Here is a 26,563-nt window from a genome sequence, read left to right on the forward strand (position 1 = left end):
GGCGATCTCTGGTGTAGGCCAATCAGTTTCAAAGACAATTCAAATATTATCAGAGCATGTTTGTTTGCATATTCACCACAAGTACCGTGTGTGGTTAATGCAGACTTGATTCATTGCAACAGGTTTCTAATTGGTTGTTTGAACATTTTAACACCACTTCCTGTTTTACTGCCAGAAAGGGTAAAACCTTTTGTTATTTTTCACACTGATTCTGGAAAAAGGTCCCATGATACAGCTTGTTTGACTGGATGGGGCTAAATGGATGTGTCATAGGCTAGAAGAGAGATGGAATGATGTGGTACAGAAGGATGTGGATGGAGCTAATTGGACTTTGATGACTTGTACCAACAGTGTCAAAATCGGCCTCTGTGGAGGAGGTTTTCATATAAAGTCTTATAACTGTTTTCACAAGATCCCTAATCTCAAGCAAAAAGCCACCAGACACGAACATGTGACACATTTCAATGTTTATTTACCCGATTGCTACTAAGCATGCATCAATTTCCAATTGCAGTCGACAGACACATTATGGTTTGATGTGGAAAATAGACTGTTGCAGAGTGTGAATACGATGTTCAAATATATATATTTTTGAGAGCAGCTTACAGTCTTTTACATGATGAAGGATCATTGCCATTTATCATCCCGACCAGTAAACCATCTTAACCAATCAAATATGCTATGATTTTTGGAATACCATGAAACACTATTAAAGTGTTCATTTTTGTACATATTTTCATGAAATGTTTCCAATAGATGTTTATATAGTTTTCTTACACGCGTCATGTAGTTCACTATAATAATGGTTTTGATATCACGCCATTTACACAGGAGCGTCTCAGATAAGGGGCGTCTCAGATAAGTGCCATGCAGCACATTTCATGAGGTTATCTAAATTAATTTTTTTGCAGGCTCCTTGTGCAAACCAGTCTTGTTTTCACGTCGTTAGTAAAGCAAAACTCACAAACTCATGGACTGTGTTGACCGGGGGAGGTGAAGATAATCACCAATAACCTTGCCATGGACATACTCTAAGACAACCTCTGTAAAGGACGTTCTCCCTGTGGAACTCATCATCCCTTCTGGATGCCCCGATCATTGCAGTGGTCCCCTAGAAGGCCAATAGACCCCCTCTGAGTACCCCGACTGCTCAACATCCATGGCAATTAATGTATGGGAGATGCGAGTTGATGACCCAGGTCAAAATAAAACAAGAATATAAATGTATCATACGTAGTTTGGACAACAATCACTTTGCTATCATGTATAATCAGGTTTGGGCCAAATATTTAGACAGTGCATTCATTGTCCATTGTGTCAGTTTTGAAAGAATTAAGCAACATTGAAAAATAGCAAGCTCTGTCTTCATCTTCTGCCAATGCCAACATCATGCTCATGTTTGCTTTGCCAGGCCCGTTGACATGTGTGGCAAACCCAAAAGTTAAAAACGCTATTGACAACGCATGTAAAAAAAAGACTTTTCTGATTTGACCCAAAATCCGTGTTCACTTGGAAATCATTTTTGCATTATGGTGCAGTTAAAATATAGTATTCAGCTCATTAAATTAACCTTTAAACATTAACTTTAAATCAGTTTTTGAAAAATATATTTATTGCCTTAATTAATTATTTTGATGTATAGTTCCCATAATATTTATATCCCTGGTCTATAGTATTCTGCTTGTGCAGAAATGTGTAAGAGACTACTGCATGTTCTGGTGAATCCAGTCCATGAACTTGGCGACGGTGCGCTAGACACCTGGCTGGTAAGCCCGTGCACAGCCAACGCCCCAGCTGGCGATTCCAGAAAGGAACCAGCGGCCGTTTGAGTCCTGGCAAACAAAGGGCCCCCAGAGTATCCCTGCAACAGACACACACGACACCAATGTTAGAAGTTTACTGACTGACAAGGAGGCATGATGGAGCGCTGATTACAATGACCCAGTATAGGAAATGGCATGTCATGATACCAAAGAAGGCATATCAGAAGGTCCAATAAGTAGGTTTAAATGTTCAGTGCAAAGAGCAGTAGAACTGAGAGGCAGGCTTGAAATGTTGTGGGACTGGGATCCTGAATGAGGACTTTGTTGTGGAAGGCCCATTCAGGACATGGCATTAAAACTCCACTCTCCTCTTACTTAAAAACAAACAAATGTCACAAAGGGTGATTAATGCACTCAGCAGTGACTTATCTGTGTGCTCCAGTTTCCTTCCACATATATACACTCACTAATTGGCTGGCAACATCTGGACATATATAGAAATGCAGGGCAATTGTTGGCGCAGGCTCACCTCCCTTGCAATATTCCAGCTTGGTCTTTGGCTCCTCAGCAATTCTGAGATGCAATTATCATGAACGACGCTATATAAAATGAATCGCTATATATACTTTTAAATAGCTTAGCAAATGTGCTAAATTATCAGTGACAATTTGCTTCATTCGGAAAAGCCACATAGATCAGAAGGCTGGGAATGCGTTCACGTCGTGCTGAACAGAGAGCTGTGCGAGTGACTCGAAGCGTGGCTGCCCCTGTGGCGCCCCAGCTGATGCCTGCATCGCTCGTGCCACTCTCCTGGACCACCGAGTCGTGGAACTACCCGCGGGACCCTGAGTCGATGCGACTCGTGTCATTGAGGGAGTGGCCGCAGGGCAAGTGAATGTCGGGTGCCCACAACTTGATCGGCATTATTTTCTATTGGCAAGCTTTAGGCAACCCTGTGATGAATTTGTATGTTTGTCTATAGGATACATTCATCATAGTAACAGGACTTTTCTTACCAAAATTTGTTCTTAATTATCATGGGAACTCAACACGTTCGTAAATAACAATGACCTTAAAATTAAATAAAAATGGAAAAATGTAGACTTTTGGGCAATGGCCCTTTTTCATTGTACAAATGGGAGACGGACCATTGCCCGAAACGTTGCATATAATGTTGTGTCTATTGAGGCCACAACATTACTGACTAATGTGTTGAGCTTTTTAGTTAATTGTTCTTGGGTACCACTGCCAACGCAGCAACAGCATTGCCAAATAATAATGTATCATCGGGTTAACTTATTAGTACTCCATACTGCTCAGTCTGGGTCAGCGAAGCATTGAACCAGTTCAGATTTTGCTTTCCACTGATACTAGCCATGACTGGTTATCAAACTCATGTGGCTGGCTTCCACAGCAGAGCACGCTGAACAACACTGCCATTGCCGTGAATATTACATGTTTATATTGTTATTATAACATACGATACTTGTTTCCTACCACGTGTGTTGATCTCGATTTAAAGCTTTCGTGACTGCAGGGATTAATCTTCTTGGTTTTTTCGGTAAAGTCACGTAAAAGGGAAATAATAAAATAATAATAAAACATAATAAAATAAAATTATCACGACGTTTTGGCCACAACACAAGCAGCCGTCCTCAGGGGAAGAAACAGAGCTGTCGGAAAGACAGCGCTCCAATGAACACTGCTAAGCTTGGCAGCGTATTTTAAGCTGGATGGGAGGAGCAGAGCGCCTTGACAAAGGAGTTTACATATCAACAGAATAATTTTGCATTGAAGTAGCTATGTTAATGTGAGAGATTAGCAGGATGTTAAAGTCAGAAATTAGCATGTAACTGGGAGATTAGCATAATGTTAATGTGACGAATTAGCATGTAACTGGTCACGGAAGTGGCTATGTTAAAGTCAGAGTTTACATATCAACAGAAGAATTTAGTATACATTGAGGGAAAAAAGTATTTGATCCCCTGCTGATTTTGTACGTTTGCCCACTGACAAAGAAATTATCAGTCTATAATTTTAATGGTAGGTTTTTTTGAACAGTGAGAGACAGAATAACAACAACAAAAATCCAGAAAAACGCATGTCAAAAATGTTATAAATTGATTTGCATTTTAAGAGGGAAATAAGTATTTGACCCCCTCTCAATCAGAAAGATTTCTGGCTCCCAGGTGTCTTTTATACAGGTAACAAGCTGAGATTAGGAGCACACTCTTAAAGGGAGTGCTCCTAATCTCAACTTGTTACCTGTATAAAAGACACCTGTCCACAGATGCAATCAATCAATCAGATTCCAAACTCTCCACCATGGCCAAGACCAAAGAGCTCTCCAAGGAAGTCAGGGACAAGATTGTAGACCTACACAAGGCTGGAATGGGCTACAATACCATTGCCAAGCAGCTTGGTGAGAAGGTGACAACAGTTGGTTTGATTATTCGCAAATGGAAGAAACACAAAAGAACTGTAAATCTCCCTCGGCCTGGGGCTCCATGCAAGATCTCACCTCGTGGAGTTGCAATGATCATGAGAACCGTGAGGAATCAGCCCAGAACTACACGGGAGGATCTTGTCAATGATCTCAAGGCAGCTGGGGCCACAGTCACCAAGAAAACAACTGGTAACACACTACGCCGTGAAGGACTGAAATCCTGCAAAGCCCGCAAGGTCCCCCTGCTCAAGAAAGCACATATACATGCCCGTCTGAAGTTTGCCAATGAACATCTGAATGATTCAACTCGCCGTGTTTGGAGGAGGAATGCTGCCTATGACCCCAAGAACACCATCCCCACCGTCAAACATGGAGGTGGAAACATAATGCTTTGGGGGTGTTTTTCTGCTAAGGGGACAGGACAACTTCACCGCATCAAAGGGACGATGGACAGAGCCATGTACCGTCAAATCTTGGGTGAGAACCTCCTTCTCTCAGCCAGGGCATTGAAAATGGGTCATGGATGGGTATTCCAGCATGACAATGACCCAAAACACACGGCCAAGGCAACAAAGGGGTGGCTCAAGAAGAAGCCCATTAAGGTCCTGGAGTGGCCTAGCCAGTCTCCAGACCTTAATCCCATAGAAAATCTCTGGAGGGAGCTGAAGGTTCGAGTTGCCAAAAGTCAGCCTCAAAACCTTAATGACTTGGAGAAGATCTGCAAAGTAGAGTGGGACAAAATCCCTCCTGAGATGTGTGCAAATCTGGTGGCCAACTACAAGAAACGTCTGACCTCTGTGATTGCCAACAAAGGTTTTGCCACCAAATACTAAGTCATGTTTTGCAGAGGGGTCAAATACTTTTTTCACTCATTAAAATGCAATCAATTTATAACATTTTTGACATGCGTTTTTCCAGATTTTGTTGTTGTTATTCTGTCTCTCACTGTTCACATAAACCTACCATTAAAATTATAGACTGATAATTTCTTTGTCAGTGGGCAAGCATACAAAATCAGCAGGGGATCAAATACTTTTTTGCCTCACTGTATATATAAATAAATAGTGCATATTTAGTGTATCATTGAGTGCATGTTTACGTGCTCTAACCCAAAAATCTCGATTATGGACTCAAAAAACCGCTGGGAGACTTCTCACTCAGACCCGTAGCAAGACGATATCTCCCCAATATTCAAATTGTTCAAATATCCCCCGAACCAGCCCAGGATAAATTTAAAGATCATACTCGGCATTCTGAAGGTCCTCCGTGGCCTGACAATGATCACGTTGCCATGTTTACGCATCTTACAAATATTTTTGCCCTGTTGAATCGATCACCAAACCCAAGTGACGGTAATGTTACGGTAAAAAAAACTCAGTGGGTGACCTCTGGGCACAGCATGACCTTGCAAACAGACGACCAATCGAGTTAAATAAACATGGGAAACGCACCTCGATGAACAGGCTGACTTCCCTGTGTGTTCGGACAAACTCGCAGGCAAAACGAACATGTCCCGAATGCCCACGTCCTTCAGGAACTGCATCTGGAGGTGTTGGCACACCAATTGCATCACCTAACAAAAGAGGAAAACAGCAGGAACGACGTGAATACATCATCGCCATGCAGCAGTCTACGCCCGTCAATTTCTCACAGCGGTAGTAAGGTCCTTAGGTGTCTGGGAGCACAAGGCAGGTGCAGGTGGGTGAGTCATAATTTCCTTCCCTTACGCCAAAACTTATTTCAGGCTGTGCAAGAGATAATGACACAGGTGAATTGTCACAAAAGCCACTTAGAAAGCTGCCATGCTGTTAATGGTTAGTAAACTGAACTCACAGACCAGAGGTCGCTAAATGGGTACACCACAGTTAGCTGATCGGCAAGTCGTGTGTGATGCAGCAAAGTGTGGCTTTCAGCCGGCTCTTCCAACACATCTGGTCAACGTGGAAAAGTAGAATATGGGACCTTCCTGGTGTGGACTAATCAGTTTCAAAGACAATGCATATATTATCAGAGCATGTTTCCATGTTCACCACAAGTACGTGTGGTTAATGCAGACAGGATTCCTTGAATAAGGATTCTGTTTGGTGTTTTAACATCTTGACACCTGTTGTATTGCCAGAAAGGGTAAACCCTATTGTTATATGGAAAAGTAGACCAAATACTCGTAAAGAGTTCGCTCTCATGAAGGTCTTTTCACCAGTGGTGGTGTGACCAAGCAATTGCAGAGCTGCACTTTTATATAAGTCAGGTCAGAGCCAGATACACATTGGAGGATAAACATCCCACAGTGGCTGGGCAATTGTTGTGCAATAATGTCAGGTCAAACTTACTTAGAATATTTACAGGTGCATTTTATTCATGCCGTATATATTAATGCACACATTGTGTAGTAGTATTATTAAACTCACCTTTAATGACGATGACCATAAACATGATTGAGTGTGACTATTAATGAATGTGCGACTGTACGATGTGGACGTAGCGGAGGGGCCCCCCACGGTGGGCGGTGACGCAACGCGCGCAGTGGCCCGCGTCACGTGGTTGACACCTCACGTGCACAGAGCGAGGCAGGCAGAGCCAGAGGGGGGCGGCGTTGCCTAGGCGACGTTGGCGTCCTCGCGGTCTACTCCACGGTCAAGCTGCGTGTCACTTGGTGACCCCCCCACCGCCTCTTACTGGACACCTGTGAGTGAGAGCTTGATAGCGCTTCGGATTTCTCCAGGGTCAAAACAGATTTTGATTCCAAGTACAGTGTGCACAGCACCTGTACGACGGGTCCTCGTTTAACGCAGTAGATGCGTTCCTGAAAAGTGCCGCGCTAAGCAAAAATATTTCCCCCGTAATGAATGTCCACGCGCAGTCAGAATTGGGTTACAAATAACTTGGGGGGACGCCGCCGCGTTACCGTCTCGTCTCGCTCAACCGCGCAGCTCAAGAAAGTCGCCTTATGGCGGTGCACGTTCCCTAAATGAAGGCAACCGCGTTATAGCGTGAACACGCGGGACAGACCCAGTTGTCGTGTGCGGGTCAACTCCATGAGATAAACTTGCTGCCGACTTCATGCGTTGTATACGCCCAGTGCTCAGCCAATTGTTGTGAGCGTCGCTCCTCTGCCCTCTGTTGTTAATGGAGGGAGACTGCACCCAACTGCCAAGTATCATCCTTCGTGAGCCTCTTCAAAACGCTGATCTTGACACCGCTGGAAGCAGCCATTGGCCTTGACCTCACCCCACAACAGTGCAAGTTTAACCGCTCAACATTAAAACACAACGATGGGTCACTTGCACCAATCGCACAGCATCACAGCGTTGACTCTCAGCTGTTGCTTGTGTAGAGGGGGTCAGATTGTCCAGACATTCGGTTGATACTAATAGGGTTTATTTGCCAGTATTGCAGATTATTTGAATTCCATTTGTTTGGGCGTCAGGGTGGTGCAGTGGTCACGCCCGTGCATGGCATCTTCTGAAGGAGTGCCTGGCTTCGCTTTCCTAATTCTGGTCCCTTTCTCTGCAAGGGTTTACTCCCATAGCAAAACAACAACAAAAACATACACTGTAACTGGTACTAGTCAAACATCTGGGATTGTTTTTGTTATGCTGCCTTGCCCAAAATGGCATTTGGTGATAAAAAAATTTGGCAGGAATTGATGCACTAATGCAATTTGAACTCTTATATATTTTTATTTCATGACTTGCTTAGCGTTCATATTCTTGGTTCTTTCCGTAAAGTCACGTAAATAGAAAACAAGAAATAAAATTCAAATTAAATAAAAAAAATCAATAAAAAAACAAATAAAAAATTAATTGAAAATAATAAAAGCAAAAAACCCAGGACGTTTCAATCGCAACACAAGCGGTCTTTATTTTATTGTTTTTGTTTGGTGTTTACGTGACTTTACCGAAAGAACCAAGAATATGAATTCCTGCAGTCACGAAAGTTAAGTCAAAATTTGCTTCGCGTTCCTTTACTTTGCCCTCCTATCTGTTTGTATTGTTGTTTGTTGTTGTAACTTTCTGACTCGCCCCGACTGGACATCTGTGAAAAAGAGCTTAATAGCTCATCAGATTCGTCCAGCCTAATTAAAGATTCTGATTCGGACATTAACTGACCCAGTTTTCACGTGGAGATCACGGCCAGGATGTGGAACAAAGGGACCCCCGGTCACACTCACGTGGAATGCCTAGGGCATTGCACAGCATTTAAATGGACTAGTTTTGTGAGATTGAGTGGTGGCTTAGGGAAGGCCTTTATTCAACAATGTATATCATGGCCGATAAGAATTTGTATAGTCATACACCATAGCCCACGATTTCCTGCACCGTTCATTCACTTGAGGAGACTGCGCATGGTGGAGATGGATGACCCTCGGTATCCTGTCCCAAAGTGATTCCAGTGGTTCAGGTAGTGGAAGAGTTGCTAGAGCTTCTGGTTCTTGCCGAAGCCTTGTGACTTTGGGATGAGAGCGTGGTAGGATGAGTGAAGCGTAGAGCTAAAGCTCCTGGAACATCCTGTACCCAAACAACACCAAACATTCAAAATCTTACAATGCTGCTGTTCCAGCACGAACAACATAACAATGAACAACATATTCTTAGTTTTTTCGGTAAAGTCACGTTGAAGAGAAACAACAAAATAATAAAATATATATAAAACAATAAAAAATTCTCACGACGTTTCGACCATAACTCAAACGGTCGTCTTCAGAACAAAATTCTACTCACCTGGTATCGACAATCAAGGGTATTTCCCTGTCCCCAGACGACCTGCTTGTCAGTTTTGATGTAGTTTCCTTATTCACCAAGGTTCCTGTACCTGACACCATTGCAATCATTGAAGACTTAGTTCATCAAGGACTAAACACTGAGGTACCCCCCCTGGTGAGACATTGTTTAACCAATACATACTGCACTTGGAATGGAACTTTCTACAAACAAACTGAGGGCACCCCAATGGGCTCCCCCCTTTCTCCAGTTATAGCTAACATTTTCATGGAGAAATTTGAGACTGACGCCATCCAGACTGCCACTCTGCGCCCAACCTTATGGAAGAGGTACGTGGATGACACTTTTGTCATCTGGCCACATGGCCGGCCTGCTCTAGACCAATTCTTCGACCACATCAATTCCATACACCCAGCCATCAAATTTACCATGGAAGTCGAAATAGATGGCAAGATACTTTTTTTGGATGTCCTAATTAAAAAGAGACCTGATGGTTCAATGAGCCACTCTGTCTACAGGAAAGCTACCCATACGGATGCTTATCTGAAACCGGATTCCCACCACCATCCATCACAGAAGAATTCTCTCATCAAGACTCTGTATCATATAGCCCAATGCATATCCGACCAGGAACACACAAGCAGTGAACTCAAGCACGTACACCAAGCTCTTAGGGCTAATGGTTACTCCGACTATACAATCCGCAAAGCTATCACTCAAACCATGAAGAAGAACCCTCTTGAGGAGCCTTTCAAAACCATCACTTTACCCTACATTGCTGGGATCACAAAAAAAGATCTCCAAAATCTTGAATAAACACAAGATCCAGGTCCATTTCAACACATTACATAAAATCCGTGATCTGGTTCCGTCTGTAAAAGATGTGATTCCGGACATACAATACCCTGGTGTCTACAAACTAAGTTGCCTCTGTGGTAGTAGTTACATTGGAGAAACCAAACGCCATGTCTCGGACCGCATTCGTGAACACAAAGCAGACCTTAAACACGGTAGGACCAACACCTCGGCCGTGGCAGATCATTGTTATAATTCAGTAGGCTCACATGACATTGACTTTTCCAAGACAGAGGTTCTTTGTAAGCCATCTGGCTTCCATGAGAGATTCGTTCATGAGGCTATCCACATATACAAGCACAGAGACAATTTCAACCGAGAAGATGGATTCTATCTTAGCAATCATTGGAAAGATTTGATAAACCATTTCAGGTCTTAATTGATTGTTCACGCTTACAGTGGCTTTCAGACAGCATACATTATACAAAATTTCGTCTCCCCCCTCCACTTTTCAGAATATAGATGGACTAGTCCTGGGTAAACTGCCAAATCGTTGCGCGTGGCGCTAACGGTTTTTATAAATAAATAAATGCGCCGTTTAAAAATTAATTTATGCTAACCAACACACCTGAAGACGACCGTTTGAGTTATGGTCGAAACGTCGTGAGAATTTTTAGTTGTTATATATATTTTATTATTTTGTTGTTTCTCTTCAACGTGACTTTACCGAAAAAACTAAGAATATGAATTACTGCAGTCACGAAAGCTTTAAAATCAAAATGAACATTTTCACAAATTCAACGTAATGCAGGTAATTGAGTGGCTCGAGGTTAATTTCAATGTCAGAGCACCGAGCCAATGCCATTGAGGTCCTCCGTTCAAAATTCAGTGAGCCATCTATCAACAAACGTTCCTGCGAATTGAGGGCAGGAATGCTGTGGTCTCAACTTGGTCACCAATGGCTGCTCAGTAAGCATAATGTCAAATGTGTTTTTGTTCACTGAAGCATATCCCAGCTCTGAGGGTTTGAATTCCATTTGACGTGTAATGAATTATCTTCAGCTTGGATTCCTGGTAAAGCACATCAGTGGCAACTTGTCTCTGAACCAGGGGTTCCTTGTTCGACAAACTGAGTTTCTGGAACATTCAAGCATCCTCAAGCGCCGTGGATAAATAAGAGTTTTATCGTTCCACTATTGTTTTGTGCACCGTATCAGCTTTAACAGGATTTGCCCAAAAAGCCTTAGCAAGGAAGGATGAGTCTTTGTAAGTTAGCAAATATAGAGAATGGAGACCTCAGCATGTAGAGATCTCAACCACAACTCTACCTGGTCTCTGTTATTTATTTAATGAGCCAGCCCTTGCCACAGAGGTTATACGAATGAACCTTGCATGCCACAGACAGGGCAGTGAACGGCAGTTGCTGCTATTGTTTTGGTTGTTTGTAGCTTTTTTTACCCAGCGATGGCAAGCTCGTACTCCGAGTGCCTATAGAAGGAGGCTGGGTCAAAGATCACGGGCCCTTCATGAATCTCTGCAGCGTTCCCAGTCCATAGGTCACCGTGGAGCAGTGCCGGAACCACCTCTACATCCCGGAAAAAAATCCCCCAACCGAAGCTGCACACCACGCAAAAAACAACACCACTTTATTCATGATAACGTTGTTTTCGAGTTAGATCGCATAAATTTACATGCGTCGTACACCCACCTCCAATTGCCATTAGGCAATTGCCAGAGGCCAGAACGCTTCTGGCAATTGCTTGATGATGCTGGGTGTAATCACCAGCGAAAGGTCGTACTCGTTTGAAAATGTTCTGCGTTTCCTCTCTAACACACCAGAGTGCCGAAGCAATAACATAAATGGCACGTTCTGTTCATGTCAGAAACATTACTAATGGGCTGTGTTGGGTGGATGTGGGTGTACGACGCATTTACACTGACACGATCTAAGCCAAAAAAAACTTTATCATGAATAATATTGGTCGCGAAAGCCTGCGTGTGAAACACCACTTTACCTTTAAAGTCACCTCGAAAACCCACTGCGATCAAATGGGTTTCCCATATGGCTGTGCACATGATGAGCTACACTGCTGCATGTATTAACTCTTTCCTGCTCCGAGATGACTGCAAGTTGCGGGGTGCATCCCGTTCACCGCTGAATCTCGTGTACGTCATCGGAACGTAATAGGAAGTAAATATTAAAAAACTTTATTAGTACCGAGGATCCCACAAGGCCGTGCGGGAAGGTGTGTAGCACAGTTTGGTACCAGCTATAACAGAGTGCTGTCCTGTCGCTACGGTGCTCTGTGGCGAGTACAATGTCTTTAAAAACAACGGCGCTATTCCTCTCTAAATAAAATTACCGCTGAACCGCTTGCGCGTCCCGAGATTCGGTGAACGAGACCCATCCTGAAATGAGCAGTCGTCTCGGAACAGGAAAGGGTTAAGGGCGAGAGTGAAACAGCTTACGAACCTGAAGCCGAGACCAGAGCTCGCGGGTTTCCCGTTCACCGTAGTCCTTCTCTATCATGTCCAGCTGAAGCTGCAGTCGCTGCCGTGAGAAGAACGTCACCCAGTCCTCCTGCCACTCATTCAGCTGGTGGCATAAATATAGTTTTATTACGGACATTTAGAAACATAAGCAAATAATACCTACTTTATTTGGCCAATCCTTGACCTAAAACAGGGATATTCACTCATTTTTGGAGGGGGGCCACTTTCGCGAATAAGACATTATCAGTGAAAGAGCCACCTCACATTTAAAACCATTGTGGGGTTTGACAGCATGATGGGGTGTTTTCACTTGTGTGTATTGTCGGGGACTGCACGTCAGGGGTCGCAGTAAAAAGGACACCAGGGACTGCCACCGGCCCGCGGGCCTTGCAATGAAGAACACGGACTTAAGATGTCACCCAGCAACGTTGAAATTTACGTACAAATGGCTGGGTAATTCTTAAGACATAATTCGACACTCATGTTATGTACCGATTATCATGCTGTAGTCTTTGAACATCTCATTTCAGCCACCAATTGATATCCTCATAAAAAATACAACAGCATTGATCCTAACGATAGGTTCTGCACTTAATTCCCACACCTCCGTTTAGCACGGTTGGCTATGTACGGTGGAAAGGAAGTTCAACATACATTCATACAAGTCTGTCAAACCCGGATGAGTGTAATTGGTAATTAGCGAAAACATAACTGATTATGTGAACACTGGTTATGCAAGATCGATCTCTGAGGGAACTTGAGTGACATCTGGTGATGTCAGTTGTAACTGTGTGCCCTGTTATCAATGGTACAACTGTGTGCAATGGAAGAAAATATATGCATTTTTTTAATCAAATATATTGTTTTATAAATTTGTGTACTTATGCAAGATAAAATGTACGCCAATCTAGTTCTTTTTAAAATGTAACCTTAAACCAATGTTACCATCATCAGTGGTTAATAGACTATTACACAAAGGACTCTCATATTTCTACGATGTAATACTAATTAGACTGACATCTGAACAACAGCTGATTTCACCGCTCCATGATAAAACTAATTTAATCAAGTAAACATTATTGCCGTTCCTATAAAACTTTGCTCACCCAGGCTGTCCTTCAACAAAAGGGTACATTAAATCTAAAATATAGTTTTTCTGGGTTAGATCGCATAAAAATAAATGAGCCGTTAAACCCACCACCACCTAATAGCCAATTAGTAAGGTTGTCACGTAAACGGAACATGCCAATCCGCTACTTGTACAGCAAACAGAAGTGTTGGAGAGAAAATCCACAACATTTACAATCTGAGTATGACGTTTCGCCAGTAATTACAACTATCATCATTAGGTGGACAGCCAAATTCGTAGAGAAATCCACCTGTTTCATTCCTTGGAGGGATAGATGTGATTACGTCACTTGTGAGCCCTTCACGAATTGGAATGTTCTGTTTATGTGACAAACCTTACGAATTGGCTGTGTCGGTGGTGGCGGGTTTAACGACAAATTTATATTTCAACGATCTAACCCAAAAAAAAACGATATTATGGATGATATTGGCCGCGAAAGCCTACGTGTTAAACGGGTATATTAAAATTTAAATGGGCTACAACCAGTTTCATGACTTTAAAGCGGAGATCACATGTGGGATGTAACCACAGCATATAGCCGTATGAATCCCACATACTCTACATCCTCCTGCCCAGGGTCCATACCTGTTGGGAGAAATTCAAGACTGAAATTTTTATCAAAATCTGTAAAGCACATGAGAACCTTAATTTAGCAGTCTCAAACTGACTGGGACCCCTGTCGTGACGGAGCAGCTGAACATTGCACAAAATCATCAACCCATATACAGATATATACCAAGGGTGACCAACTTTCCTGACCCTACCAGCAGCATACCATAATCTTCAGATGGCCGCGGGAGCCACAAGAGATAAAGATTAGCCATACAGAAGTTGACTCGTGTCGACTGGCTGTGGAATTTTGAGTTTAGAAATCTCAGTGCCCTGGGAGTACTCATGGCCTGCCTCCGATACCAGATTGTTCTCACTTCATATAAAGTTAAATTGAAGAGTTACAAATTAGCAGCGCCTCTGCAGAGCCACACTTGAACTGCCCAGGAGCCACATGCAGATGCCGAGCGATGGTCTGGCCAACCATGGTATTTTCTGTACATTATAGACTTGTAAATCTAGCGTATATAAAAAAAATTAGCTGAAAACATTTATTTGAGCATTTACTCTATTGCCCTTTAATGAATGAATAGCAAAACTACATGAACTCTCTCCTAAAGCCTTCTTTTGGCTAGCAGACCTTGACATTTATCTCCTGAACATATTGCGATTATATTCTTGGTTCTTTCGGCAAAGTCACGTAGAAGGGAAATAATACAAATAAAACATAATATAATAAAATTCTCACGACATTTCGGCCACAACGCAAGCAGCCGTCCTCAGGTGAAGAAACAGAGCTGTCGGAAAGACAGCGTCTTAATGAACACTGCCCAGTGTTCACTGCCCAGTGTTCATTAAGACGCTGTCTTTCCGACAGCTCTGTTTCTTCATCTGAGGACGTCTGCTTGCGTTGTGGCCGAAACTTCGTGAAATTTTTATTATATAATGTTTTATTTGTATTATTTTATTATTTCCCTTCCACGTGACTTTACCGAAAGAACCAAGAATATGAATTCCTGCAGTCACGAAAGCTTTAAATCGAAAAATATTGCGATTAGCAAAAATATAAAGGGACGCAATGTTGAATTCTCTAAGTCTCCTTTGCAGAAGAGTTTGCCCTGATGGACTTTCATATATTACCCAACATAATTCATATAAAAGTACATTGCACACACATGAACAATACAGTTCCCTTCATCACAAAGATGGCTAAAACAAAGAGATGTGATTAGGTGTGGAAAATCATGACCGCTGGCTCACTGGTTGTGTTCATGTATGAAATAATGACAGCATGTGTGTATCTCATTCACTAGCTCAATCGCTTGATTTTTACGATTAATAAACAGCTGTATGAAATGTGTGTTTGTTTACACACAAATCGCCTGTTTACACATATTCATTAGATCCGATTAGCATGCCTACTCTCAGTGCGAAGGAATGTCAACATAATACATAGTTGACATGATGCTAGGGTTGGATCGGTGGGCCTAGTTTTCCACATGTTTTACATTTTCATGATTCAATACCGATAGTTTTCTCTTCCTTGTGAAGCCTCTCTCCAATCTTCCTGTTGTGAAGGTGCATTTCAGCCAGATGCTGCCCCAACAAGCCTGAGCCCCTGTCAGAGTGTACAACACAATAGACCTGTCAAAGAAAACATTAACTTTATCATGTCAACAAACCCCAAGTAATAATTCATATGCAAACTAAACTACATCATATTTGTCCAGGTGGTCTGTGGCCGAGAACCTCGTTTGAAAATACAAATATATCAGTTCACATTCTGGTTTGGGTGACTCAAAACAATATTCTTCTGGGGTTTATACAATGAGTGTTACTTCCTGGGAAGTCAATCCTATGTAGACTATAAATGACACCATTTTTTATTTTACCAGAGCTATTTTTCAGAACCGACCTGGCCACAAATGATAGCCTAACGAAGTGGCTTATCACATGGAAATTTATAGCAGCCAAATGCTCAAAATACTCATGTTTCTAAATGTGCAGGGAAAAACTGGAGAAACTGGAGAAAACCCTGCACGACCACGGGGAAAACATGCAAACTTCAAATATACAGCAGGCGTCAAGGTCGGGATTGAACCTACGAAGTTCAATATACCAGGCGAGGTAGTTAACATCTCCTAGCCACCATGGCGCCCCATTCTCTGACTTATCCACCCACCCACCCACTCGTAAAGCCACCCACCCACTCACTCACCCTGCCACGTACTGAATCTCTAAACCAACAACTCAACCACCCACCCACTCATCCAACCTCTTACTTGCTAAACCAGCCACTCACCAACCCACCGACCCACTCATCCACCTATTCACTTTAAATAGTTCAACTACAATTGACTTAATTTAAATTCACCAGGTAAGGCCCACTGAGCTATACAGATCCTTGTCGGAAACGATGTGGCATACAAATGATAGCTCAAAGAAGTGGCTTATCACGTGGACATTTATAGCAGCCAAAGCCTCTAAATATATATTTCTAAATATGCATTAAAAACTCGGAGGTCCCAGAGAAAAATCCATGCAACCACAGGGAGAACATGCAAACTCCAAATATACAGGCGTCACGATCCGGATCGAACCCACGATGTCCTATACAAATGGCGAGGGAGTTAACATTCCGCTACCCTGGCGCTCCACTCTGACTCAGCCTCCCACCCACCCACTCGCCTCCCACCCACCCACCCACTCAAACACCCAGCCAAGCACTCATGAACCCAATCACCCTGGCACCCACTCAATCGCGAAACCCACTCACTCATCAACACACCCAGCCACTCACTTAACCACTTACCTACGAACCCACCTGCATACCCCCCACTCACTAACTCAACGACCCACTCACTCAACACTCCACTAACCCACCCACTCACCTATTCATGCCCCAAATCACACACTGACCCATTCACCCACTTAATCTATACCTCATGCACTCACCCACCCACCTGCGCAGCAGCCACTTATCTACTCACCCACCCACTCATCCTGCCACCTACTCAACCTCTAACCCACCCACGCACCGAACTACCCACCTACCCAATCACCCATCCAATAAACTACAACTAAACTATTTTGTATTTTACCAGGTAAGCCCCACAGAGCTATATAAAACATTTTAGAAGTGATCTGGTTACAACTGATACGTGAACGAAGTGGCTTATCAAGCTGACATTTAGTGCAACCAAATCTTCTAAACAAATCTTGACTCTAAATGCGGAGGGATAAATCTGGAGGACCCGGAGAAAGATCCACGAGGACACAGGCAAAACATTAAAACTCATAATATACAAGCAGCAGGGTCAGAATCGAATACACGATTTCCTGTATACTCAGTGAGGTAGTTAATATCTCACCATAGTGGCACCCCGCTCTCTGACCCACTCACCCAATTACACACTAACTCACCCACTCAACCTCCCACATTAACTTACCCACCCACCAGTCACTCCCCCATTCACCCAACCACCCCCTCACTCACCCAACCACGCACCAACTCACCTACCCACTAACTCACCCACCCATCTTCTCCCGCACTCAGCCAGCCACCCGCTCAATCACGTGCCGACTAACTTACTCACACACTCACCGACCAATACACCCATTCACCCACTCATTTCCCACCCACAATCTCACTACCCAAGCCAACCACCCAGCCCCTCACTCACTCACTTATTCAATCACTCACTACCCCACACACTCACCCAACCACTTGCTCACTTACCCATACGCTAACCCAACCACTCACTCACCGACTCACCCACCCACTAACTCATCAAAATTAATTCTCAACCACTCACCCAACCACCCACGCAATCTCATACCCACTAACTCACTCACCTACCCATTTATGCACTCACGCACCCACTTACTCCCTCACTCACTCACGCACCCACCAACCAACCCACCTACCCATCTCTTCACTCACTCACCCACCCACACAGTCAATCACTCACCTACATACCTACCCACTAATACTCACCCACTCATCCAACAACGAACTCACCAACCCACCCGCCGACTCACTCACTCAGGTACTAACCCACTCAACTTATAGCCCACACACTAACCACCTAACCACCTACCCACACACTCACTCACTCATCCACCCACCCAAACATCCACTCACCCACCCACTAATTCACCCACCCACTCACTCCCTCATCCATCCACTCACCTACTCGCCCATCCACTCACTTACTCAATGAGCCACTCACCTTCTCACCCAGTACTTACACATCAACTAACCCTGCCACCCACTCAATTTCTAACCCACCCACTCACCCAACCAGCTGCCCACTCCCTCAGCCACTCACCTACTTACCCACCCCACTTACACATCCACTTACCCTGCAATCCACTCAATTTCTAATCCCCCACTCACCCAACCACCCGCCCACTCATCTACTCACCCATTACCACGGAATTATTCACCCACCCATCAGTCAACCACCCAATAATTCAACCACTCACAAACTAAATCACCTATTAATTAAACCACCCACTAACTTAACCACCGAGCCACTCACCCACTCAGCAAGCCACCCACTACTATATCTCTAACCCAATATCTCACTCACCCACCGCCCACTCACCTACACACGTATGCACTCACACACCGCTCACTCACCTACACACTAAATTATGTTTATTTTACCAGGTTAGGTCCAATGAGCTACATAGCTCGTTTTCAAAACAACCTTCACCACAAATAAACCGACCATTAAAATTATAGACTGATCATTTCTTTGTCAGTGGGCAAACGTACAAAATCAGCAGAGGATCAAATACTTTTTTCCCTCACTGTACATTGCGGGGGTCACAAAAATATCTCCAAAATCCTGAATAAACACAAGATCCAGGTCCGATTCAACACAGTACAAAAATCCGTGATCTGGTTCCATCTGTAAAGGATGTGGTTCCAGACATACAGTACCCGGGCGTTTACAAACTAAAGTGCCTCTGTGGTAGCAGCTACATTGGAGAAACCATACGACATATATCGGACCCCATCCGCGAACATAAAGCAGACTTGAAACACGGTAGGACGAACTCCTCTGCCGTGGCAGATCACTGTTATAATTCAGTGGGCTCACATGACATTGACTTCTCCAAGACAGAGGTTTTTTGCAAGCCAACCGGCTACCATGAGAGATTCGTTCATGAGGCCATCCACATATACAAGCACAGAGACAATTTCAACCGAAAAGATGGATTCTGGCTTAGTAACCATTGGAAAGATGTTTTAAACCATTTCGGTTCTTAATTGATTGTATTTGATGGTGATTTTCAGACCGCAGACCTTTCACTGGCACTGCCTCTTAATACTTCACACACCACGGTCAATGGTATGGTTTACAACATGTAGTATAATAATTAATAGTATAACATTGTAATGTTTAACATAACTCATAAGGCAATATATAGCATCGTAATTGCATAATGAATATACATCAGTGTGGTATATAGTAGTGTAATATCACAAGTCTAATAGTTTATAATCTAAAGTATAGGGTAGTGTAAAGTAATGCATTGTATAATTCAAAAGTGGAATTTGTCTATGATATGATGTTATACCATGTAAATTTTGATTTAAAGCTTTCGTGACTGCAGTAATTCATATTCTTAGTTTTTTCGGTAAAGTCACGTTGAAGAGAAACAACAAAATAATAAAATATATATAAAACAATAAAAAATTCTCACGACGTTTCGACCATAACTCAAACGGTCATCTTGAGGTGTGTTGGTTTGCATAAATGTATTTTTAAACGGCGCATTTATTTATATATATATAAAAAGACGTTAGCGTCACGCGCAGCGATTTGGCAGTTTACCCAGGACTAGTCCATCTATATTTTGAAAAGAGGAGGGGGGAGATGAAATTTTATAATGTATGCTGTCTGAAAGCCAATGTAAGCGTGAACAATCAATTAAGAACTGAAATGGTTTATCAAATCTTTCCAATGATTGCTAAGATAGAATCCATCTTCTCGGTTGAAATTGTCTCTGTGCTTGTATATGTGGATAGCCTCATGAACGAATCTCTCATGGAAGCCAGATGGCTTACAAAGAACCTCTGTCTTGGAAAATTCAATGGCATGTGAGCCTACTGAATTAGAACAATGATCTGCTACGGCCGAGGTGTTGGTCCTACCGTGTTTAAGGTCTGCTTTGTGTTCACGAATGCGGTCCGAGACATGGCGTTTGGTTTCTCCAATGTAACTACTACCACAGAGGCAACTTAGTTTGTAGACACCAGGGTATTGTATGTAAAAGATGTGATTCCGGACATACCCAGCCACTCACCTACTCACTCACCCTGCCACCCACTCCATTTCTAACCCACACACTCACCCAACCACCTCCAACTCCCTCAGCCACTCACCGACTCACCAAATTACCCACTACCCAAATAACTAATCATCCACCCACCCATCACTCAACCAAACAATAATAAAGCCACCCAATAATTAAACTACCCATTAACTCAACCACCCACTAACTCAACCAGGTTTATTTTACCAGGTAAGGCCCACTGAGCTATAAATATTGTTTTCAGAAGCACCATCGCCAAAAATTATAGCTCAAAAAAGTGGCTTATCATGTATACATTTATAGCAACCAACTCCTCTAAATACATGTTTCCAAATGTGGAGGGAAATATACAGGCATTAGGGTCAGGATCGAACCCACAACCTTCTGTATGCGAGGCGAGGTAGTTAACATATCGCCACTGTGGCCCCCCACTATATGACTCTCCCACCCACTAACCCACACAGTCACCCACTCACTTAAACACCCACCGTCACATGTATCCAGGCACTGACTCACCCAGCCACTCAGTACCCATAAACCCACCCAGGCACTCACCCATGCACTTGCCCACTCACCCACCCACCTAATTATGCACACACTAAACTAAATTTAAAAAAAAAAATTTTACCAGGTCAAGCCCACAGCAAAATAGATATTTTTCAGAAGCCACGTGACCACAAATAACAGTTCAATGAAGTGGCTTTTCACGTAGAAGCTAAATTCTACAAATGCATGTGTCTAAATGCAGCAGGACAACCCGGAGAACTCTGATTAAATGTCACGCTACCACAGGAACAACATGCACACTCCAAATTTCCAGGCGTCAGGGTCGGGATTGAACTCACAACCTCCTGCATAAAATACGAGGAAGTTAACATCTCGCCACAATGGCACTCCACTATCTGACGTAGCCACCCACTCACCCACCCACTCACAACAAACCCACTCAACCCTGACAACTACTCAATCTCTAACCCACCAACCCAAGCACACAACAACCCACCTACCCATTCACCAACCCAGCCAATAAACTAAACTAATTTTATTTTACCAGGTAAGGCTCACAGAGCTATATACTGTACATCGTTTTCAGTAGTGACCTGGTTACAAATGATAGGCCAACGAAGTGGCTTATCACGTAGACATTTATTGCAGCCAAATCCTATAAATGCATGTTGATTTTATATGCGGAGGGAAAACCCGGAGGACATGGAGAAAAATCCATGCGACCAAGGGGAGAACGTGCAAACTCCAAATATGCAGGCAGAAGGGTCGAGATCGAAACCACAACCTCCTGTTTTCCAGGTGAAGTGGTTCGCATCTCACCACAATGGCGCTCCATTCTCCGACTCTCCCATCCATGAACCCACACACCCACCCACTCAAATACCCACCCATTAACTCAACAACCCATGAACTCATCCACCTACTAACTCAACCAGCCACTTACTCAACCAGCTACTTACTCAACCACCCACAAACTCAACCACCGAGCCACTCACACACTCACCAAGCCACTCTCTCAACCTCTAACTCACACTTATGCATCCAGCTACTCACCCATCCACTCATCCACCCACCCACACACCAACCCACTCACCCACGCACCCAGCCAATCATAAAAAAAAAACACTGAACTAAAATTTTTTTTTTTTCCAGGTAAGGCCCACAGCTATATAAATCTTTATCAGAAGCAATCTGCCCACAAATAACAGCTCAATGAAGTGGCTTTTCACATAGAACGTTATAGCAGCCAAGTTCTATAAATGCATGTTTCTAAATACGGAGGGACAACCCGGAGAATCCGGAGAAAATTCCACCCGACCATGGGGAGAAGATGCAAACTCCAAATGTATACAGGCTTTAGGGTTGGGGGGAACCTACGAACTCCAATATACCAGGCGAGGGAGTTAACATCTCGCCACTGTGGCGCCTCATTATCTGACTCACCCACCAACTCAACTACTAAAGCCACCCACACACTCACTCACCCACTCACAAACCCACTCATTCACTAACCCACTGACTCATCAACACACCAAGCCACTCACTCAAGAACTTACTTATGCACCCACCTACACACCCACTCACTCTAAATATACAGACGTCAGGGTCGGGATCGAACCCATGACCTCGTTTATAAAAGACGAGGCAGTTAACATCTCGCCACCATGGCACTCCACTCTCCGACTCAGCCACCTACTCAACCACCCACTCACAAACCCACCCACTGGATCTCAAACACACTCACTCACCAATTTACCCACCCACTCACCCTGACACTCACTCAATCTCCAACTGACCCACCGACGCACTCAAAATCCCACCTACCCACTCAACCATCCAATAAACTGAAACTAAACAATTTTTTTTTATTTTACCAGGTAAGGCCCACAGAGGTATATCAAGTGACCTGGTTACAAATAATAGGTCGACGAAGTGGCTTATCACGTAAACATTTATTGCATTCAAATCCTTTAAACGCATGTTGATTTGAAATGCGGAGGGAAAACCCGGCTATTTTAATGCACACAATGGACCAGAAGGACAAGCGCAAAGGGTTCACATAATGTGCATGCATAATGTACGTTGACTCATTAATCTCCCCCCCCTCCCCACTTTGCATCAAGAGCGCCAAAGTGTGGTCACCACATCTATGCCTCTTTATAAGGAACGAAACAGACTAACTTCTCCGCAAATCTGGCTGTCGCCTGATGAAGCTAGTTGTAATTACTGGCGAAAAGTTGTACTCAGATTGTAAATGTTGTGGCTTGACTCTCCAACACACCGGTGTGCTGTATTAGTTACAAATTGGAATGTTCTGATTACGTGACAACCCTTACTAGTTGGCTGTGTCGGGTGGTGGTGGGTTTTAACGACACATTTATATATTTACGCGATCTAACCCAAAAAAACCCCTATTATGGATAATATTGGTCGCGAAAGCCTACGTGTAAAACAAACCCCAAGGAATCAAAAAAATCGACGCGACCACGGAAGAAGATGAAAACTCCAAATATACAGGCTTCAGGGTCGGGATCGAATTGATTACATCCTGTATTCTGGGCGAGGGTGTTAACATCTCGCCACTGCGGCGCCTCATTATCTGACTCACCCACCCGCTCAACTACTAAAGCCACCCACACACTCACTCACCCACTCACAAACCCACTCACCCTGCCACCCACCCACTCATACAAATCGGGCATCAATACCGTTGCTTTGAATGATCTGTGAAACGCAGAATATTGCAGATAAAATCGGACATTTTGAGCTTGCTGCCGGATCGATTGAGTGGAATCAATACAATTAGTCTCGATTCACGATCAACAAAGACCATATATAGGAAAATCTCTGATCGGTGATTTTGATTGCATCATATTGCAGCGCCCCTTTGATGATGTTATAAAGCACTTGCCCCAACAGTCTGTTAAAGGCTACACGGGGGATCTTTGTGTGCGAGTAGCTCACAGATCCTTGAGAGATCTGGACACTGTCCGATCATCAGCGAGCTCCTCCGGCAGGCAAGGCTGAGTTGGCTGTTGTCTGTGCATTAAGAGGTGTTAAATATCCCACGCAGAGGAGTCTGCTTACAGAACAGATAAGAGGTTCTTCACGTACCGTGCCCCGTGTCACCTGAACGTTAAATGGGGCCCCGGTAATTCAGTGTCCACCGCTGAATCATCTTTCACTATCACCACTCGTCCATGAAGGCCAATGCGACGAGGCCATAGATAGACGGCGCGTTATAACGGAGGGGGGGGGGGCCAGGAGAAACGTCGTACTACGTGACATCACAACACCCTGCACACAACCGTAGTGGTAGATTAGGGTGCGCATCGTTAACGAATATGTGGTGTAAGTGGTTGAGAGTAGATGGGCGGGCATGCCATGGGCTGGAGTGGAGGTGGACTGATGCGGTACGGGAGGATGTGGAGCTGAGTGGGCTTTGCCGACGACTGGTACCAGCGGTGTCGGGATCGGCCTCTGCGAGGGAGGCTCGTGAAGGACGCTTTTACTGGGCAGTTGGAGACAGTCGCCCTCCATCAACAACAGAGTGACGCTCACAACAACGAGCGGAACACCGGATGATAAATATGCAGCAATTTGGCACAGTACATGGAACAGGTGGTGCATCTGCCAGTCATCTCAGTCAGCCAACCCATGGCACCTGGGTCTGTTCCAGGACCTCCGGTCAGCGAGCCTTCGACACTTCACGTGGCTTCAAAGTGCACCTGGCCTGGCACAGGCGCCGTGGTGATGTCACTGTCACTTATTGGCGAATGGCGACGGTCGATAACGCAGCGGTGGTTGCGAGAAATGACATTTGGGGGGGGGGGGGGGGGGCGCCAAACCTGACCAGCTGTAAACCTCACGTCGCCTCGCAGCCACACAGTGGCAACAGGGAGTTCTGGATGGGTGCAAGGGGTTGGTAATCCCCCTCCACCTTCAACTAAATAACCACACACGCGAGCCCTTGGGTCTCTCTGTGAGTCGATGGATCTGTGTGTGGTGAGTCTATGGGTTTCTGTGAGAGTCCGTGGGTCTCTGTGTGGTGAGTTTATGTGTCTCCGTTTTATGAGTCTATAGGGCTCTGTGCGAGTCTGTTTGATTCGGTGGTTCTCTATGTGATGAGTCTATGCGTTTTTGTATGACTCTATGGGTCTCTATGTGGTGATTCTATGGGTCTGTTTGGTGAGTCTATGGGTCTCTCTCTGAGTCTATGGGTCTCTGTGGTGAGTCTATGGGTCTCTGTGTGAGTATGGGTACGATTGAGTCTATGGGTATCTATCTGGTGAGTCTATGTCTCTGTTTGGTGAGTCTATAGGACTCTGTGCGAGTCTGTGGATCTGTTTGAGTCTGTGGCTCTCTGTCTGATGAGTCTATGGGTCTCTGTGGTGAGTCTATGGTTCTCTGTGCAAGTCTGAGGGTATGTGCGTGGTGAGTGTATAGGTCTATGTGTGATGACTCTGGGTCTCTATGTGATGGATATCTGTGGTGCACATATCCTGGCACAAGCGCCGTGGTGTCGTCACCACCACTAAGTGGAGAATGCTCCTACCCCTGCTCCTGCTTGTTTTTGTGCTCGGGAAGGAGAGAGAAAACTAGACTAAGGTCCACTGAGCTAAACATCTCTTCTTCAGAAGCGACTTGGCACCAATGACAGCTCAACGAAGTGGCTCATCATCACAGTCACGAAAGTTTTAAGTCAAAACTTTAAACGAATGTTTCTAAATGTGGAGGGAAAAACCAGAGGACCCGGAGAAAAAGTCCACACGACCACGGGGAGAGACAGAGACACGCAAACTCCAAATATACAGCAGGCATCAGGGTCGGGGTCGAACCCACAACCTCCTGTACACCAGGCGAGGTAGTTAGGGGGGAAAGCAGAGACAGCGAGATAGAGGAGAATTAGTCAAACTCACACTCATTATTACTAACCATGATACACTCACCATGATACTCACCATCATACTCACGCATTCACCATCATACTCACACACAAGCCCACACACATCAACAGTCGCCATTCACCACTACGTGGCGGTGATGTCCCCACAATAACTCAGGTGCCAAGGTTTGACGGCTGTGCCAGGCTAAGTGCAGGAGGAGGCCACGGGCCAGACTCAGGTGCCATGGGTTGACTGCTCTGCCTGGCTAGGTACAAGAGGAGTGCTAGACCCTGGTGCTATGGGTTAACTCGTGTGCCACCACCTGCACAACCACCACAATAACCACACAACAATAACCACGACCAACAACTGTAACCACAACTATAATTTAACCACAACTATAATTCCCATCAGCCACACGGCCCTCTGGGAGTGCCTCTCAACAGCAGCAGCAGCAGGGCCGAGCTCTGCTTGAAGCAGCGCCGTGAACTCAGCAGAACGTGACGGCTGTGGCCCAGGCGCCTCCTCCTCTGTCTCCCCCCACCGCCGCCACTGCTGATGTGGACACACCGCGCGAGGTTCTCACCTTCAGGCTGAGTCGACGTAGAGGAGGCCCAGCGAGCCGCCGCTTCAGAAGCTTTCGCGAGCCACTGACGGTGGCCGTGAGCTGGAATCCAAATCAGCCGCTCGCCACCCACAATCCACAGCGCGTGCCGCCTCCACTCGGCCCCGGCCTAAGCGGAAGTAGCAGCGGGGGAGGGGGGCGGGGCATGGGGGGTGAGGGGGCGGGTCACGAGGGGGTGGGGCAGGGGGGGCAAGGGGGGGGTGAGGGGGAGCATAGAGGGGGTTCGTTAGGTGGAGAAAAAGGGGGGGCATGGGGGGTTGTGAGGGGGCATGGGGGGTTGTGAGGGGGCATGGGGGGTTGCGAATGTGGAGGGGCGGGG

At 44.7% G+C, this 26,563-nt stretch overlaps 1 long non-coding RNA gene across 2 annotated transcripts; it reads right to left on the minus strand.

Moving 5' to 3' along the window:
• Positions 1-452: 452 nt before the first annotated feature.
• On the minus strand, positions 453-26,341 carry LOC142905919 (uncharacterized). 2 transcript variants are annotated; one of them, XR_012929938.1, is made up of 6 exons: positions 26,206-26,341; positions 15,423-15,514; positions 12,199-12,321; positions 11,184-11,342; positions 5,661-8,717; positions 453-1,861 (listed from the first exon to the last, which is right to left on the minus strand). It is a non-coding gene; the product is annotated as an uncharacterized LOC142905919 (long non-coding RNA). The 2 variants fall into 2 exon arrangements; XR_012929937.1 differs by having other exon boundaries at positions 15,423-15,540.
• Between the last annotated feature and the right edge of the window lie 222 nt (positions 26,342-26,563).

Source organism: Petromyzon marinus, chromosome 59 (genome assembly GCF_048934315.1).
Source record: "Petromyzon marinus isolate PM22_M1 ecotype Great Lakes invasive population chromosome 59, UKy_Petmar_22M1.pri1.0, whole genome shotgun sequence".
Lineage (NCBI taxonomy): Eukaryota > Metazoa > Chordata > Hyperoartia > Petromyzontiformes > Petromyzontidae > Petromyzon > Petromyzon marinus.